This window comes from Bos indicus, chromosome 11, assembly GCF_029378745.1.
Source record: "Bos indicus isolate NIAB-ARS_2022 breed Sahiwal x Tharparkar chromosome 11, NIAB-ARS_B.indTharparkar_mat_pri_1.0, whole genome shotgun sequence".
Taxonomy (NCBI): Eukaryota; Metazoa; Chordata; class Mammalia; order Artiodactyla; family Bovidae; genus Bos; species Bos indicus.
In genome coordinates, this window is record NC_091770.1 from 40,210,564 (window position 1) to 40,218,210 (window position 7,647).

Sequence of the window (7,647 nt, forward strand, 5' to 3'; positions counted from 1 at the left end):
AACAGATGTCACTGTGCAGCCCCCCACTGACCTTTCTTGGGAAAGGTCCTTTGTTACTTGAATTGACTTTTAAGATCAAGGCCAATGCAAGGTTAATCACACCTCAGATCATATAGAGAAGACTCAATGTAAAAATAAAATAAAATAAAAGCTTTTCAGTTTTACAGAGACCACAGAAAAATGAGATGAAATCAAAGGCCCAGAAAGCACACAGGTAACTCCAGTATCCAGAAGATGCTTCTGTCCAGCCCCAGTGCTTACCAACAGTCTCACTGTACATGCCTGAGTTACTTGCAAACCCTTCCATTTTAAAGAAGATCATCCTATTTTCAAATCTGTTTCCAAGTAGAAATAGCATCTAAGAGGTTGCTAACTCTTCTCAACCAATTCAGAAGGGTAAGTAGAGACCTCCAGATGTTGCTCCCAGGACCAAGCTCCCCGCTCAACATCTCTAAGAACTAGAAGAGCCCCAGATTTCTCTCTGCCCTGCTAAACAGAAAGGGCAACTGGAGGCACAGCACATTTCTTTTATGGGAACTCATAAGAAATTTATGAAACCAATGCATACTGACTATCTACTGTGAAACAAACACTGTCTTCCCATTCACCCCATGAACTGCCACCTCAGGGGGGAGCTTCCTCAACCCTAGGGAGATAGCACCTATACCTGGATCTCCCCCGAAGGATACTGATGCAACTGGATACACAGTCTACGTATTTGTCATTATTATTTTTTATTACATTTTAATTGGATGATAATTGCTTTACAATGTTGTGTTGGTTTCTGCCATACAGTGCAAATCAGCCATAAGTGTGTATATAAATATATATATATATATACACACACACACATATATACACACATATGTGTATATATAGATCTCGTCTCTTTCTTGACCCTTCCTCCCATCCCTCTAGGTTGTCAGAGTGTCGAACTAGGCTCCCTGTTATACAAAAGACACCACTACATAGATAACAAAGTGAATTAACCAATCAGAGTTAAAAAAAAAAAAAAAAAGAGGGACTCTCTTCCAGGTTTTACTTGGAAATTCCTATAATTAGAGATATATGGGTAGTTCTATTTACCTTAGAGGATAATGACCTACAGAAAATCTAATCATAAATGTCTTCAAGTTCTGGGGAATCTTAGCGAAAACAAACCAGATTATTCTAAATAATAAGCAAAAATGTAGAAAGGGGAAGATAGAAAAAAATCAAAAATCTCTTAAAGTCACACAGGAGACATGTAAAAAAAGACTTGAAATTTCTTGAAATGCCATGCAGTAAGCAAAAAAGGTGGTAATGAGGGAACAAAATCCAGTGCAATAAATAAAATGAACTACTTTGCTAGCTGATTTTTGAATTATTTTTAAATTTTTGGCCACACTACATGGTATGTGGGATCTTAGTTCCCTGACTGGGGATCGAACCCATCCCATCACCACCACCTGCACTGGAAGCATGAAGTCTTAACCACTGGACCACCAGGAAAGACCCTGATAGCCAATTTTTGAATAAGGGAAAATAAATTGTTTAATGGAGTCCATAAACCTATTCTCATTTCTTAATTTGTTAATTCTGCTTGGATTAAGAAACCAAACCATGTCTCCTAGTAGAATAATTTTTACAGTGTGATAACAATAAATATTGCTATATTGTTAACAAATATTTTAATTAAAAAAATAGCTTATGCACCAGATTCCTAAGACTCAGAGACCCTCAGGAGTCAGGAGGAGAAAGGTGGGGTTGATCTTGAGCTTGGCAACGGCTATTGTGAGAGAGGCAATTTGATCCACTCAAACATATCCTTGAATCAGCTTCTCTTTTCTTGCAACTCTCATTTTCACTTTTGCCTTTTAATGTTGTCTGAATCTATTCCAAGTGTCCTCTGCCATGGCAACACCTGCAGGTGAAGGCCATGCTCCTCACTGCCAGCCTTGCCAGTGATGAAGAGGCAACTAATCATTGCACAAGGAGAGGAATGCAATCTCCAAGACATCCACGAACAAACTGAGCATGAGGCTGTCCCTGAAGCACCCTCTTCTCACAGGTGTTTAACCTGTTTAGCCATACACCAGAAGGGAAAGTAAACAAAGACCCTTTCTTTCTCTGTGGTTTACATTTAATCACTTGTCTCCCGAAGACTGATGCATCATCTAAATGTGTATGAACAGCCTGAAGGTACCAAAGTTATTTCAGCAGCATGCCATGGGGTCCCACCAGTGGAGAGGGAGCTCTTTGCTTGCTCTCCTTCTCCAAGCCCACAGGATCTGAGGCCAGCTCCAGCACTGTCCCTTAGATGCCAAGTGACCCTGGCCAGGGTCAAGATTTACGACCTCCCTGCCTTCTGGGCTTCTGCAAATCATCCCCCATTTCTGAAAAGACTCTTATTCAAAGATGTTTTCAGTCACATCACCTCTGCTTCTTATTCATGCTGTCCATAAAAATAGAATCCTATCCACTTCTGTTTGATGTTACAGCCTTTCAATTCAGACTCTTAAAACACTTCATGGACCTTGTCTGGGCGCCAAGTACTGCCTTTCCCCCGCTTCTCCCAATGGACAAACAGGCATACAAAAGTTAAGAATCTGACCCAATGTTTGCTTCAAATGAGTCAACACTAAGACTAAAAAGGCCCTGAAGAGCCCTGAAGAGCTGATGTTCTAACCGTACCCTCACCCAGCCTCTCTATGTTGGTGATTATTTCTATAAGTCTTTATATACCTTGGCAGGTCAAGGAGGCCACATGAGGCAATGCAGTACTGTTACCTGTTGAAACTTGTTGCAAAGTGCTCAGGGTGATTCAAGTTCATTTTAAACTTGCTGTTTCTTCCACAAAGTTGACATGTTATTCTTTAAAGTTTGCAATAAATGGGCCTGACCCTTACTCTGATTGGGAAAGATAACCAAAGGACAATCTTCAAGCCTTATGTAAGGCCTGAAAATCTAAACTCACAGCACAAACACTTTATGTCCATTATTCTGCTTTCAGGAAGTCCCTTCCAGGAGCGTAGCTTTCAGTGACATTATCTTAATTCCTCCACCAAATGGAAAACCAAAAATTTCAAGAGGAAGTTTTGCTTTGGAAACCTCTGCGGATGAAGGTCAGGAGGGTAGCAGCAGGCAATTGGCAATGGTTAGTCTCATCTCATGAAACATCCTGAGGTCTCGGGGAAGGTTCCCAGAGACCACCGACCCCCTCCCCACTCCATCCCCTGTGCCCATGAAATCAGTTTGACTATATTTTCTCAGCTTTCTTAAGTGATCAATTCCCTTCTTAGTTGTTGAGATCATTTTCTGTCAATCCAGGATTAATTCTCCATGGGTTTTCAGATCTTATTTTAAGAATCCGTGATTCAGTCCTAACCACTAGTCCTGTCAGTTCTGCCTCCTACATCTCTCACAAACCCTTCAAGCCCTTCCTCTTAATTACACCTGAATTACACTAGGCTCTCATCTCCTCAAGGGCAAAGGTTTTTGCCTATTTTCTTCACTCATATCATTCAAGCACTGACAACTGTGTCTGGTATGCTACTGCACAAGAAAAATAGGTTAAACAGGTAAATGAAGAAACTAAGAGAATTTCATAAATGAATGAGTGAACTACCAATTTCAACACTCTTAAAGCTGGACTCCCAGGATCTATTTACATCTCGCCTCTCCAATCTCCCCTCCAAAGCCGGAATATAAAATACACATCTGACTATATCACTCCACCCTTTAAAGTCTCTCAGTAACTAAAAGCTAAAATCCACACCCAGAGACTACTCAGGATCTTGCCTCTGTCTCATTTCTTGCCATCTATATTTTGCCAAACACAATGTACTGGAACACTTTCAGGTTCTCGATTGCATTCTACTTTTTACATTTGTTCCCAGGGGAACACTGTCCCCTCTGTTCTGATGCCTTCACCTTTCATTTACCTGTCATTCTCTGTCTCTCTCTCATTTCCTTTATTTTGGCTGTGCTGGGTCTTCATTGCAGCATGCAGGCTTCTCCTGTTGCATCAAACAGGCTTAGCTATCCTGCAGTACGTGGGATATTAGTTCCCCAACCAGGGATCAAACCTATGTCCCCTGTATTGGAAGGTGCATTCTAAACCACTGGACCACCAGGGAAGTCCCCTAACCTGTCATTCTTTAGTAGTCTTGTTAATGTTGCTTTTTCTGACATTTCCTGGCCAATCCATGCTTTCTCATCTGAGTTTCTATAGTTGTAAGATTACATGGCTATCTTTCCAAACAGACTCTGAACCTTCTTTCATTTTTACATAATCCACAGCACAATATCTGGCATACAGTTTTGTGATACAGATGATGATCAATAAATCATCAACAAATTTTTAAATGAACTCTTGGCACCATCATGGTAGACTCAATGAATTAAGAATTAAATGTTATTTTAGAAATCTTCTAACCCAACCTTCAGACTCCTGGGCTTCCAGTGCTTAATTTTGCTATCTTGGGCAAGTTACTGAATATGTCTTTGCTTCAGTTTCTTAATTTATAAAATGGGGTGATTATAGTACCTATATCATTACATTTTTACAAGAACCTAATGAATTAACACATTGCTTAGAAAAGTTCTGGTCCATAGTAATCTTTCAATAAATGTCTATTATTTAGGAGGAGCAGAAATTAAGGTAGAAGAGATAAGACACAGAATCTCTGATAGCTTAAAGGATAAATTATTTGCTTAAGGTCATGCTAACTATTGGTACAACCAAGACTATTTTAATTAAAGTTTCCAAACTTTCCATGCACAATATGACCACTGCCATATGATGTTAGTTCCCAAATGAATTATGAAAACATCTACATGTGAGATAAAGAAATAAATAGATTCCATAATAAAGACAATTTAAATTTTTAATTTTAATTTTTTCATTTCCCAATTTACACATTTATGCCATGTATATTAAGTATAAGAAGCAAAATATTTTTTAATTAAAAAAATTTTATGTAGACCATATTTAAAGTCTTTACTGAATTTGTTACAATATTGCTTCTGTTTTATATTTTGGTTTTTGGTCATGATGCATATGAGATCTTAGCTCCCTGACCAGGGATCGAACCTATGCCCCTCCTGCACTGGAAGGCAAAGTCTTAAATACTTGGGACTGTGAGGAAAGCCCCAAGAAGAGAAATTTAAAACAATGAGTCTGAGAAATATATACACACAGAAGTTCCAGTGTTTTCCCACAAACAATAGATTATATTCTACTCCCCACTTAGATGCCCGGTATTTTTCACATAGTTTGGTTTTCAAGTGTCTGCTTCTTCTATATTGTGAGCTAGTTGAGAATAAGAACGGAGACTTGAGTAAGACTTGTAAATCTCTGGATTTAACTGGAGTTGCCTGACATCCTCTGAGCACTTAATAAATTCACAATGGGTATCCCTTGTATTCAACAAAAATATGCCATTAGGGGTAAATATAAGAAAGAGTAGTAGTCTCAGCTTTTATGAAAATTTGAGCAGATTCCAAAAGCCTCCAATTGAAGTATAAATTCATGCCTCCATATTTCCCTGTGTCCCAATTGTAGTACCCTATACATCAAAGAAGCCCAAGTGAATATGTGTTGATTTCTACATCTTAAGGGAAAGTACACATGGTAATTCTTTTTCTAGAAACTTGGTTGACAGGATTTTAGATTAAAAGATGTAGATGATCAAAGTGGAGCTTTGGGAATTATTCAAATATTGGTCTATACAAGCAGAGTCCACTGTCCAGAGCTATCAACACTTGTACTAAAAGTCTTAAACTAACAAGACATCACTCATAGAAAAACCACAGCTAATTCTACAAAACACAGCTACTAACAGTTAATATTTATCGTGTTGGAAAGAATTTAGATCCACCATTGTAGCTACATTACACTGACAGATTAAAGATATGATACCCCAAAGAATTTTCTTGGTAAACATACAAAAATTAGAAAGTTTTTAACCCTAAATCATAATTCCTTTCAATTTATACAAGCTGTATTTCCACCCAGCTGTCTAGTACTGAAAGCTGAATGTTCTAAACTGGAGCTTTTAGTTCAGTAATTGCTTAATTTTTCATTGCAATGCCTCTTCATGGATTTAAAATGGATGGATTTTGCTTTTAAAAAAACACTTCTTTTTTCTTGTTTTTTTTTTTTTTAAGTGTAATTATTTTTGTGTCAGAAATATAATTGTACTCCATATTAAAAGCTAACCCAGTGGGGAAATAATTTTGCACAATTACAGAAAGTTTTAATAAAAGACTGATAAGTAAAGTTTTGAATTTTTAATGCATTCTGCAGGCAGCTGAGTGCCTTTTGCCATCTCTGTCACTTATCATTAAAGCTGTATGAAAGGGAGGCCTACCTATACTTGACTTGATTGGCAAAAGTGTTCTCTGACAAATAAAAGTGAAACAGACGAAAGTAAAAACGCAAAAAAAAAAAAAAAAAATTAAAAACAGTCACAGTTTCTTAGCTAATTTAACCTTAATGCCTCCCCTTCACCCACAAAAAATTTCTTTGTATTTAATATTCTGTTCTTACCTACTTATTAGCCCACCATTGTGAACGTTAAATTTCTGTACAGCATACAGCAATAACTCATTTCTATAAAAGCACATCCCATTTCCAGGGCATGCTTTTCAGCTTAATTTGAAAAAATTACCCTCGTTTGACAGAGGAAACACTTTCAAACACACATAACCTACGCACTTATGTGTGAGCGAAATTCGATGAGTGTAATCTATCTAAGCTTTCTGAGATGAAGGCTTCATGAGAGCCATTCTGTGAGCGGCACTGACTTTGCTCTGAGGCCACAGCATGAAGTCTTCTGACAGGTATATCATTCTCATGTTTGTTTGTTCGCCCTGGATTCCGCCAGACCCTAAACAACCCACCCAAATGGTTTGCAGTGTCTTCAGGTTGGTGTCCAGTAAGCATCGATGGCCCAGAGTCCATGGCACTGTCCACTGGCCGGGGGGTCTGAGCGCTGTGCATCCAGCCCCTACTGCCCTACTCAAACTGGCACGGACAGTCTCACAGCAAACATCAAACTGTCACTTGGTTTCATGCGTCTGCTGCCTAATAAGTTTATTTTGGATCAGATTGAGTTGCCAGCATATGCTCAAGATAAAATGTTCAAATGATGCAGAGTGGGATTTTCAAATTATGATCCTGCGTACTTTTTTTTTCCCTTACCCACTTACATGTAATCTAAAAATAAATATCCAGGCTCCACCAGGATGTGACAACTTCAGCAAACAAAATTGAAAATAGCTGCCTTACAATAGTCTCTCCCTCCAAATGAAACAGGGGAAAATACACCTTTAGAGAAAAATCCAGCGCCTGTTAAGGAACAGACGAGCTGCTCACAGCAGGTTTGTGAAGAGAGGCACAAGGACATAAACAGCTCAGGATGGGTATCAAGCAAGGAAAGAACCAGCCAGCAATCACTGTGCTGAGTCCCGGAAGGGGCGCGGGGAAGTGGTCACAGGTGATTGTCATGTGTGATAATTATTATTACTGTACACCTGCTCCTCCGCACTAATTAACTTTGGATATGCAAATCAATCCTATTGCATCATGCCCCTGCTCTCCTCCCCTACAGATAAGAAGATGTTCAGCTGCTGGATTTAATTAGGATAATGAACGCCAGGCCC